Here is a 12,322-nt window from a genome sequence, read left to right as displayed (position 1 = left end):
GGCCAGTTAACGAAGGGGTGGGAGGGAACCCGCGTCCGTGGGAGGGATGCGGGGAGGTGAATGCGAAACGGGAAGCGGCCGAAAGCAGGCGGTGAGGGGCGAGCTGCCCCGGAGGACGCCGGGACGCCCTCGGCGGACAGCGCTCTGACTGCGACAGCCCGCCCGCCCCCTCCGAACACCGCCGTGACGGCATGGGGCCCGCTCCACGCACACGGCACGCACAAGGTGGTTAGAATTACACACACGTGCAGAATAGGCAGACACGCACGTGTGCATGCGCGTATACCATACGATGCACACATGTAGACACACATGCACACGTGCGTGCACATATGCATGTGTCTGTATATGATAAACACGTCCATGCACACACGTCCATGACATGCATGTACGCGCATATGTGTCTGTGTGCACGCGTGTGTGCACTCGCACACGCGTATATATTTTTGACGCCAGGTACTCTGCGCTCCCCTGCTTCCACAGTAAGAAACAAATTCCCCTTCGTCTCGGTAGAAAACCAAGATCCAGCAACTAATGAGCCTTAAAACTGAGCCATAATGAATTTCGTGTCAAGCTGCCGATGTGGATGGCGCGTCTGAGGAAGCCTGGGAGCGGGCAGACTTCTGGCCGCGTTGTTCCGTAAGGCAGATCCCTGGGGAAGCAGCAGAGGGGACGAGCGCGTCTATTCACCGGGACAGTGGGGCCCCACCTGTGATGCCAGGGACCGACAGAGGGACCTCAGCCCCAGGAATCCGACCCCCCGAGGGAGCACGCGCCCCAGGCCCGTCCGCCTGTGCGGTCCAGGGCTTCTACTGAGAGATGCTGGATCTGCCTGCGAAGTCCCTTCAGCAACCGCCGGCAGCCCCCAGCCCCGGCGAGCGGTCAGTCAGGCCTCTTATTTGGTTCCTTCCCAGGGTGGGCAGTGGGGAGCCCAGCCCTGCCCTGCACCCTTCCTGGCTGTCGGCTACTGGTTACGAAAGCAAAACGCCAACCTCACGCCTTCCACGCCCCAGGGAAGGGGCGGCCCTGCCTCGCTGCTCACATTTCGAGAGCTGCTTTGCAAAAATCGCTTAATTCGTTTTTTCAAGCCGCGGCATTCTTGGCGATAAACATATTTAAATTGGACACTTAAGGGAAAGACTATGTTCCTTAATCATTTATGCAAGTTCTTGCTTCTTAACTAGGCAAGAAGTAACAAGAACAACTTGTCAGGGCTGTAGCTACATTTTTAGATAATAGGCTTCAAAAATAATTCCTTCTTTCTAGGACAGGGGAAAAACATAAAAAGGACATCCTTTCTAATCAAGTAGTCCATTCCTTCTTCGGCTGTTTTTAAGTGATGTCTGTACTCTTGAGTAAGAAAACAAATCTATTCCTACGAATAGGAGTGTTTCTAATGACAAAGCCAGACACCTGGATGTCTTTTTCTAATTAACAAAGGTGAGTTTCAATATCCGGCACATATATGATCAATGCAGTCATTTCAGAAAATGGCAGAGAGGCTGAGCTGTTCCCAGCGGGGGCTGCACCCTGGTACGCAGTGTCAGCGTGACGTTCGTTACTGTCATTTCAGGTGGCGTTTGTTAAAGCCGGAGTGGAAAACCCGCAGAGCCAGGGTTCCGGGGCTGCTCAGGCACCGTGCGCGTGGACAGTGAGTCGGGCAGGAAATGGCAGCTCCGGCTCCGTCTCAAGAGGAAGCCAGGACCCAGAGCTGATCATTACAGAGAAGCCGGACACCTTTTATTTCCCACGTGACGTTACCTAGGTTCCAAATAGTGGCAATTACTTCAGACTTAAGAAAAGAGCGCTGTGTGGGACAAACACGGGTGTGAGCGAGGTTCGGCGGCCAGGTCCCGCTCGGCGCCCTCCGAGGCACGGCGAACCGGCGGGTCGGGAACAGGCACCCGGCCTGCCTCACGCCACCGCCGACTCTCCACCACGGGGGCCGCCCAACGCCAGCCACGTGACGTCCTGAGACTGTGGCACCGCTGCGTGTGGGGCTCGGCCCAGCAGCTCTGGAGGACCTCGCTCCTGGCAAGGTGCTGACTTCCCGTCACCCCTTCACAAACATAAGGGCGTCGTCGACCACGGGCCAAGAACACCTGAATGCCAAGCAAAAGGCTTCCGACGCAAAGCAAGTTCAAGTTGATTTGGCCTGATTAAGACTGACGTGTTGAAATCGCTCTAGCGGGCACGTATAATTTTGAGCAACCTGAGATAAAACGGAACCCGTGAAAAAAGGACGAAGCTCACAAAAAATTTTCTCTTTTCCCTTCAGTATAAAACAAACAAACAAACAAAAAAACCCTACTATCAGAAATTGTTCTCTTTAAATTTCAAGAAGTTTTCTCAATTTACTGTGCCAGCCCAACTGCCACACCTCCCCAATCATACTGTCCCCCCGTCTGACGCCCCAACAAGCCGCCATGGACCCTGAGCTCAGCCCTATCCTGATAGCCTGGTCTGGGAGAAACGCGGTGGCCAACACGCTGGCAAGCAGCGCCTGCGGATGCTGTCGGCTACTCCCAGGAGACTCCGAGGAGCACTATCAAGTTCACTCTCATGGGACGTGGCCACAGCACGGGGCACAGCCACGCTCCGCCCTGAAGATGCTTTAGAGATTGCCGGCAAGTGGCTGGTGCAGCAGGAGGGCCCGAGATGGCCCGAGGCCATTACACTAAACCAGCGTTTGGAAGGCGAGACCTGAAAACAGCGGCTCGGACTCCGATCCAGATGCGACTTTATTCTCACTCGCTTGGGGCTAGGACGCGGGATGAAGGGAGCTGCTCCGATCCCAAACGCTGGGGAGGCGAAGCTTTTGTACATTTTTCACATGGGATTGGGGTGGGGGTGTGTCTCTTCAAGCACGCCCGGACTGTCCGTCAGCACTGGACAGCTCCTTGCTGCTGCGTGGGCCGATGGCTCTGGGCTGTGAGCGAAGGGACGAGAATGGCTATGTGGACCACAGGAACAGCAGCCTCGAGGAGACGCATTTCTATCCTGTAAATGCCGCCCAGGGCTACGCACTGCAGGGCGGGAACTGTGCCCGCACGACCAGGCGGGAACGGGCCCCTGCCACCTTTTTCCACCGACGTCCTTCATTAACAGCCTCACGAAACAGGGTGGTTGCATCAGCTCCAGACGTCACATATGACATCCAGCCAGCAGGGAGGAGAGGAGACTAAGGAAAGGCACTTGCTTTTTAAGGCCGCTTCTGGAAGTTTCCACTTGAAGCTTCCCCTTGCAGAGGCAAAACGGCTGCAAGGAAATGCGGTTCCTGTCCCAGGAGGCCACGTGTGTTTATGTGAGGCGGCCAGGTGCTTTGACACCTGTAATCCCTCGGTCCTACTGTGTGCGAGGCCCTGTCACGAGCTGTCACCGCCCTGCCATCAGGCATGCCCGGGCCAACAGGCAGGTCTGGAAAAGGCAGCCGGGGTTTTAATTGAGCTCAGATTTTTTTTTTTTTTTTTTTTTTGCCCAAAATGCTTTAAAATCACTGGTGGAAATTAGTTATTAACCTTTAAAAACCTGAGGTTTCTCATAAAAATCCGGACCTCTGCCCTGCTAAGGAAAGAGGAAGGCCCAGCGACCCCAGGCCCACAGTCCCACGTGGCCGCCGTGGGGGTGCAGCCACGGCGTGTCTCCATAGAGACCCTGCTGCCACCTGCCTGCTTTGCTGACACCTCCGCCACCTGCCTGGCTCTCTGGCCATTTGAATTTATGACCCGTGGGAAGGGGAAATTACCCAGAGAGCTAAGCTGCAGGCAAAGCCTGCAATCACAGAATTTCAAGCTTCCACGAGCCCCCAGTACCCGCTACGTAGATAAATAACGGGAAAGGACCTCAGGGCTGTGAATCCAGGACCTTTTATCATCGTTAAATTGGAGAGAAAATTGAAATGGTGGCTGGGACCACTCTTTGATCCGCAGCGAAGGGATGCTAATCACGCGTTTCTGGGGACTGCCCATGGCCAAGGCACTGCGTGGCTCTCCCGCAACGGCCGCCGTTCCGGGACAGGCCCTGGCAAAAGGGTTTCCAGACACACAAATGAGCATGTCGCTGGGGCTGCTAGGCCTTTCTCTCTCGGCAGGTGAAGGGAGCCTGAGCTCTGTGGGCTCACAGGTATATTTTTGGGGTGCAATGGGAATGACAAAGGGTATAGTAGAAAGCTTTGTTGCAAAATAGAAATTTAAATCTATAACATCGTAAGAGCGGTGTTTGGTTTTCGGTTTCTCAAGGGTCCTGACAGATAATTACAATATAGAAATTGCCGCGCACGGTGTTGGGCGTCTTTCGGAGGGCCCTTTATCCATAAATGGAAATCCATGGGAAGTCACGACATTTCTGACTTGTGTGCCACGGAAAGAGTTTCAAGCACGAAATGAGACAGACTCTGCAAAGCAGCCTAAGAAAAAGCTGAGAGTGGCCAGATACAAGGCCTATTTCTGAGAGAATTAGTTGGGATACCCTTAAAAAGGGACCCCAAAATACTGTGGCTAATACAAGACACGAGTTTACTTTTTTTCCTCACGGAGGAGGTACTGAAACTCCCAACATGTGGCTTCCATCTCTGAGGCCAAAGTGGCTGCTTCCGCTCCCACCATCACATCTGCAGCCCAGCCAATGGGAAGCAAAGATCCAGGGAGCGTTTTTAAGGGAAAGGCTCAAGTGTTACCTTAATCACTTCTCACATTTCACGGGCAAGAGCTTGGTCACACGGCCCCGGCGAGCGGCAGTGGGGTTGGGGAAACGTAGCCTTCAGCCGGGCCCCACGTGCTAGAGCTCGTTTTTAAAAGAGGAAGGCAGGACGAGGTCCTCGGTCACACCCACGCCGGAGAAGGGGGCACTTCCTGACTTTAAAAGACGGGACGTGCACTCCGCTCGCACCCTTTCTGAGCACGGCACAAGGACACGTTCGCGGCCTTCCCCACGTCCGGGAGTGACCGCTCCTGGACAAGTCGGGGCAGCATGTGTGAGGAGGCCCCTGCACCGCGGGCCCCCGGGGGAGGCTGCGGGGAAGCGTGCGGCACACCCCTTCAGACCACAGGCCTGCGGTCGGACACTTTGTACCTGGAGGCTGCTCCTGCTCCCGTCTGGCCGTCTGGCTGTCTGGCCGTCTGACCTTGGGCGAGGCGGTCGACCTCTCTGTGCCTTTGTTCTTCACTGCCAAGAAGTGGGGAGGAAGCGGACGCGTCGCAGCGGCGCATGGTGAGAAGTAAGCGGCACGCTGCTTGCCGAGCTCATCGAACCGGGCCTCGCTTCGCCCCCAGACGGCAGGTCACGGGAAGCTTACGCGCAGGCTTACATGTCCCGAGCCAACGTCCCCGACGGTGCTCACTACTCAGGCTCATGCCTTGGTGGCCAGAATTTGGTCGCACAGCTTCGCCTAGCTGCAGGGAGGTGGGGAAACGGAGTCTTGACTCAACTTCTTTCCTCCCAAAATTCTGACAAAGAGCCAGGCTCTCCACAGCGTCCCTCGATCCCCGTTCCCGCTGAACCCCGAATCTATTTTCGGAGCCGTGTCCTTGTCGGCTTCTTGCTGTTGCCTTTGTGTTCGTCATGGCGGGTAGTGAGGTCACTACGGACTTGGAAAGCAAACATCACCCTGCGTCTCTGAACAGAAACCAGCCCCGGGGCTCCTGAAGCGCCGGGGCTCGAGACGGACGTGCCGAGCTGTTTGGGACGCGCTGCCACGTCCGAGGGTGTCTTCGAATTCCCCTACACGCACCCACCCCTCCGAGAGCCCTGGACCAGCTGCATTTCACTCCGGGCTTCGCAGGCACGAGGGCACTTTCGAGCGAGCCTCGGACGGCACGCAGGTTAGTGAAACACGGACAAGTCCTGTGCGCACAGATGCAGACGGCCAATAATACGCCAGAAACGTGGTCTTCACTCTGCAGAGCATCTCGCCGGTAATAAATTGCTATTCCGGGCACACTGCCGCGGACGAGCTACAGTGCTGGACGGCGAAGAGTGGCCTCTGACACGCGTCACGGGCTCCCACGTGGCTGGCCCAGGGGTGCGCTCCAGGCTGACATATTTCCATTGTAGAGTGTGCAGGTAAGTGTTGAATATGAATGCGATTGGGAGAAAAAGGTCTTTTTTATTCAAGTTCTGACCGCTGTTTGCATTTGGCCCGAATGTTTAGAATGTCTTCTTCAATTTTGAGTGTTCTGGTTTGAGCAAACAGCTCAGTATTTGAGATGGAGGGAAACAGGACAGGGGTGGCTCCAAACCCAGTGCGTCGGCAGCAGGAACGTTAAAAACGGCTACAGCGGAGTGAACGGGGCCTCGCGGGCGCGCCGGGCCAGCGGACCGGCAAGGACCGTTCTGCGTGGAAAGCGGGGGGCGGGGAGGAGGTCGTCCTGGAAACCCCTGGGCGGGGCGCAGCCCTGCCATGGCCGTGACACCTCGCGGCGACTCTGGCACAGTCCAGGCCGCTGTCTTGGGTTTTTTCCAGCCCTTTCCCTTCTCCAAGACCAGGAGAGACAACCGTTTCTTTAGGACGTCCCCAGGCGACGCCACTGGCTGCCACTTAGGGTCCACTTTGTAGGAAAAACTCATCTTGAAGTCCTAAAATTACTCTGAGCAGCCGGGAGCTTGCTCCGGAGCCGGGGAGTGGGAACTTCACAAAGCAGAGAGCAGAGAGCGTCTCGGCCACGCCCGCTCCGGGCCGGGGCGTGAGCGGAACCGGTGGGTATGGGGCCCTGGTTCAAAATGTCCATTCCCACGGTCTGGCAGGCGAAGGCAGCGGGGGGTGGCCCCTCCCACTCCTTAGGACAAAGGCCCGGCCTCCGCGAGCCCCGCCCGACGACCAGCCTGACCCGCCATCCCGCCAGCGTCCCTGTCCCGTCAGCATCGGGCCCGGGAACCACCGTGCCATCGAGCACTCGACCCTCCAGAACCTTCCGGAGACTCGAGCCTCCTCACGGGGAAGAAGGGAACGATGCGTCCCCCTCGGGGGCTTTGTTAAGGATGACGGTCGCGCGCAGACGGCCTGGTACACAGACGGTGCTCCGTAAATGGCGCATCTCGTCTCGGTCGCTCCCCTCGCCTCCCGAGGGAGCCGCCAAGCTGCGTGGCCTTCGGGGACAGACGCTCAGGTTTACAGCGTTCCCCGCACGCTGCTTCCGTGCAGCCTTTAAACATGACCTCGCGTCTGGGGCCACGGCCCCCTGAACTCGCCCCATCCCGTCTGGTCTCGGAAGCAAAGCAGGGTTGGGCCTGGTTAGTACCTGGATGGGAGACCACCTGGGAATACCGGGCGCTGTGGGCGGAAAAAACAAAAACGTGACCTCTCCGCCAGCGACTCCGTCTGTCCCCTCCGAACGCAGCACGTGCTGAGGCTCCGACCTCCCGGGTGACGGCGTCTGGCACGGGGCCTCTGGGGGGGATGGGTCAGAGCAGGTCGTGAGGACGGCTGTAGGGCCCTGTGAGCAGAGGAAGGGGCACCGAGCTCCCTCCGCCCACGAGGACACGGCGAGAACGGGCCGTCTGCTTCCCCCCAGCGTCAGAGAGGGTCACGGGCCCTGTTTTGTCACTGCCCGGCCCCGGCCGCGGGCTCCAGGGCCTCTGCCGCGTAAGCCGGCGTCAGCGACCGCCCGCCGCACACAGGGCACACCGCAGTCCCTTCTGCGACAGACGGGGGTTTCGCCGAGATTTTAAGTGCAACAGTATAAACCAGAGCTCACGCTTCTGGAGTGTGGGCAGCTGCCGCTCAGAACGAGCGGAGTCAAGTCTGAGAGAGAAAAGTGGGGGGGACGTGTGCGTCAACGCGCGACATGAGCCTCGAGCAGAGGAGCTCACGGGCGTCAGAGAGGGTCACGGGCGTCAGAGAGGGTCACGGGAGTCAGAGAGGAGGTCGCGGGTGTCAGAGGAGGTCACGGGCGTCAGAGAGGACGTCACGGGCGTCAGAGGTCACGGGCTTCAGAGAAGGTCATGGGCGTCAGAGAGGAGGTCACGGCTGGTGAGTGACGCTAGGTCTTCTCCAGGCCCTGACGGGGCTGGGCCAGAAAGGCTGACTCGGCTGGAAGGTCGTTTGCATAACAATTAAAACCCTGCAGGGCCTGCCTCTTCCAGAACAGCTCCCTGCAGGAGGGACAGTCTGGGAATGGCCATAGGAATGAGCCAGTCCCTCTCACTGGCCTGAGCCCCTAGGGTACCAGAAACACCTGGGCTCCACAGACTTTCAGCTGCACCCCACTCTCCCCTGAGCAGACAAAGTTAACCTTCGCTGAGCGTCCTGCCAGCTCCACTGAGTTCTGTTTCGTTGCCTCTACTTACTTTATCTGTTCTATGAGACATACGCTGGTTTTAAGTTTCACCGCTGGTGCTTATCGATTTTAGCTGCCACGGCGGGGAAGGACCGCAGGGCTTGTCAAGGACCCTGCGTCCCTGTGCCCTGTTCTGTCACCGGGAAAGGAACCTACAGAAAAGGCACTTGTAATTCACCGGTCCCCTGACACGGGCAAAGACACTTTCATGGGGACCGTGCCACAGTGCCGTGCTTCCTCCTCCACCCCGGGTCACAGAACGCTGCCGTCTTCCCGGAAGGTTCCATACTGTCAGCGTAAAATAAAAGAGAGTGGACAAAAAGAGAGAAGGCCAAGGTCACGGGGCGGGATGGGCAGGTCCCAGAACCAGGAGACGCCGCAGATGCCGACCGCCGCTCCCCACTGGCAGGGTGGAGGACGGGATCGGGGAGGCCAGCACAGCCAGAGGGTGGACGCCACACCGCAGGCATCTCTGAAAAGCTTCACCTTCCCCAGTCAGGTGAAATTCAACCGACGCGATTGAACTTGGGAGGGGTCGTCCGCTCATCCATGGAGCGAACATTCACGAGCGTTCGTGCCGGACACAGTGCGAGGCTGGGGCGGGGCGGGGGGCCTCATCCGCAGTCCAGCTCCCGGCTCTGCCCTCGGGGAGCTCGCACCGACGTAGCCCGATGCGGAGCCCGCTGCGCCAGGGCCTGGGCGAGGGCCTTCCGGGGACGGGGTTGCAGGACGGCAGACAGGAGCCCGGTGTCTGCGGGAAGCAGTCGGGGGAGGAAGCAATCAGAAGCCACGGAGAGCAACAGGGAGCAGTGGGGATTCTGTTCTCAGGGGGACCACAACCCGCAGGAGCGTCTTCATCAAGACTGCAGGCCCCTGACAGTCTGTTCTGAGAGATCGTTACAGTGGCCGGTTACAGGAGAGCGTGGAGGACCAGCGTTTTAGCCAGGCGGGGGCAGGAACGAGAGTGTGGGTACGGGTGGGGCCCTGGGGGCAGGGAGGGGTCGAGGGGCTGGGCTCAGGCAGGAAGGAGCGTGGGTGCCTGCCCCATTTCTAGGCTTTTGCCCTATAAGCACAAAACAAGGAGCCGCAGACTCTCGTCACCATGGAAACTTCTCGCCAGCCAATCCAAAACCCATTAAGAAATGGAATTAGCATTTCTCTCTTGGCGAGTCTATTAGGACGGCGCCGTGTACCCTCCACAGGTTAGCGAGCAGACCCCGCTCTCCAGGGGCCGTGGTATCACAGTCATAATTCTGTTTTTTTTTTTCACACACCTTGGAGCCCCCACAGCAAGCACAGTACCTGAAACAGATAGGGGCTTAATAGATGACTGGTCGAGTTGCATCGTAAGAACTTTGCAAACATTCCGAGTACCTCGATTTACGAAAGTCTGAATTTGTTTTCCAAGGAAAAAATTTCTAAACCGGCCACCGTAAGGGTCGGAAGGACGGAGACCCTTCCTCTGACATGTCCCTTCTGGCATCTGCGTTCCGATGACATATGCCTATTTCCTTCTCCGCTGGAGGCGTGTTAATAAGTTTCGTGTAAATTGCTTGTCTGGTCAAAGGCAGCAGGGCAGACAAGACGGCGAAATCAGTAGGTCTTGCCTCGTTAGAATCACAAAGGTTTGCAATTTTATATGAGTTGCTTCAGGAAGCAAGGTCAGAAAATATACTGATCAAAAATAAAATGGGAATAAAACTTATGGAAATACACCTGTAGACTAACAACAAGAGAGAAACTGACCTTCGACGATTAATTATGTGGAGCATTAAGGACAGCGATAAGGTTATAAAATATGTTTCAGCTTTTTAAAAAATGAAATATTGCTTCTAGAGCAAAGTAGTGGAGAAAAATAAAGCTATTCATTCTGACTCACTGTTAGGCAACACAGCTGGTGGAAAATGTTTTAAACGACTTTTAAAACTGCCATAGCCTTGAGCTCCGACCATTTTAGGATACAAAAAAAAAAATACAATTTAATGTTTTTTTCTCTCCAATCCAAACATCCGATTCCTTAAAAGGAGCAGACGAAACAAATCCCCCACACTAACAGTCTGTGTCCTCACTCATTTCCAAAAACCAAGGTTACGATTTTTAAATCTAATTACCCAGTGAATCTGTCCATTTCAGCCCAGTCTTTTAGCCAACAAATCTTGGCTGAAAAAACTCCATTTGAAAAGCAAACATCCTCACAGCCAACAGCAGAGGCACAGCGCACAGACCCGCGTCTCAGAAAGAAGCCTGCTCAATGCCCTTCCTGTCCTCGCTGCAGGGCAGGACGCCCCACCCCCCGCGGAGGAAGGGGAACTGTGGGGGCGGGGGGTTCTGTTACAGCGCTAAGCCGCGGGGGCAAGTAGACTGGCCTGGGGGCGGGGGCGAGGGGGGCTGGTGGAACCTCAAAGCCGATGTCTGCATTGCTCAGGGAGGAAAATTAAAGTGCCGCATCACTAATTCACGGGGGGACACGCCATCTCTGTGCGAAACGGCCCCCCATGTCCCCGGCTGGAGAGATACGTATTGCTACATGCTTCCTCTTTACTGCATCGGGGATTGTAGGGTGCAGTCAAAAGCCCCAGCTTTGGGGTACTTAAAATATTTACAGAAAGGACCTAAGTCGGGATTGTGGTCAACAACTGTGCCACACTATTTAAAGTGGTTTTGTGTGTGTGTGTGTGTGTGTGTGTGTGTGTGTGCGCGCGCGCGCGCGTGTGGCTTTAATTTGGCTGATTCCATGCAGTTAAATCAATATAAATTAAATGCGTTTAGCTGCGTTTCTACTGACGATCGTAGCTCTTCCCATAAGTTCACAGAACTTGAAAGCGGTGCCCACATGGCTTCTCCAGAACGTTTGTGAATCCAGGTGCTGAACAAGCAACTCGGTCTCCGTTTGGGTACGAAAGGGGACGTGTGTGCCGAAGCCCCGAGGGCTAACCGCGTTTGGACCAAGGAAGGGGTGACAGGTCCACGCACCGCTGAGCGGCTCTGCTACACCCCAATGCGCTGTGTCCTGCCAGCAGCAGAGTCACAGCCCGAGAAGCCCACGGACGAGTCTGAGCTCGTAGGACACTGGATAACAGTAAGCTTTGTTTTCATTCAAAATTAATTGTCCAATAAAGAAAACAGAGATTTTACATAAAAATGCAGATTTTCTGAGTTCTCGTGAGCACGCTGGAGTCCACTCACAGGCGACCATCATTAGCGAGAGCCTGCAGCCTGGGCGAGCCTGCCCCCCAGAATAGCAGCCCCTCCGAATCCAACATACCCCGCGCCCTGCCCTGTGTGCGGTTCCGTCACCTGCCTGGCCAGGAAGGGGGATGAGTTTAGGGGACCAGCCATAAATGGCTCCCCAAAATGACATCCACCAAAGAGGCCAGAATACCCTTCGACCGTCCACCTAAGGTCACGGATGGCAGACACGCGGCCCCGGCCCCCGCACGCCCATGTCCGCACTGCTCTATGAAAAATCAGGAGGAGGAGGTTCTTCCTCGGCTGGCCACGTTCTGCGGCCCTCCTCAGTCACAATTCTCACGCATAAACTGCTCATACGTGGCCCTGCCGCAGCTGGCTCTCCCACGTCGTCTTGGCAGAGTGAGAGAGGGTGTGACGCCGGCGTTCGAGCCTGTCCCCGGTGGCCTCCTCGTCTTCGTCCCGAAACGGCTCCTGCCTGCGGGAGGCAGGTCGGCTGGGCCGGCTCCCGTCAGGCCAGACCGACCGACACGGACACGAACGCAGCCCCGTGTGCCCGAGGCCCGACTGCAGCTGGCGCATTCCCCCGCCCTGCGCCACGCCCCTGTCACCCCTCGAGAAGCGACCTGTGGCGTCGTAGACGGCAGGCGGCTGGCTTCGCGCTCGGCGCCGTGCACGAGGCTCACGTACGTGCTGATTTACACCGGGCAGTGACTCCCAAAGCAGCAGAAGTCTCAGGAATTAGCATGAGAAAACCTTAAAAATGGAATCGCTTTTGCTAACGAAGCTCAGACTGTTGGTCTGGGCTTCTTAGTTCACACCGTGTCCTGACGAAACATTGGACTCTATTTAGGAAACAA

At 56.6% G+C, this 12,322-nt stretch overlaps 1 pseudogene; it reads left to right on the top strand.

The window, feature by feature from the left end:
• The first annotated feature begins 7,157 nt into the window (after window positions 1–7,157).
• On the top strand, window positions 7,158–7,276 carry LOC112478422 (annotated as a pseudogene).
• Window positions 7,277–12,322: the final 5,046 nt, after the last annotated feature.

The sequence above is a fragment of the Pteropus alecto genome, unplaced genomic scaffold (assembly GCF_000325575.1).
Source record: "Pteropus alecto unplaced genomic scaffold, ASM32557v1 scaffold213, whole genome shotgun sequence".
Classification (NCBI taxonomy): domain Eukaryota; kingdom Metazoa; phylum Chordata; class Mammalia; order Chiroptera; family Pteropodidae; genus Pteropus; species Pteropus alecto.
The sequence above is the reverse complement of the archived record's forward strand: the minus strand, read 5'-3'. Positions and strand labels throughout refer to the sequence as shown.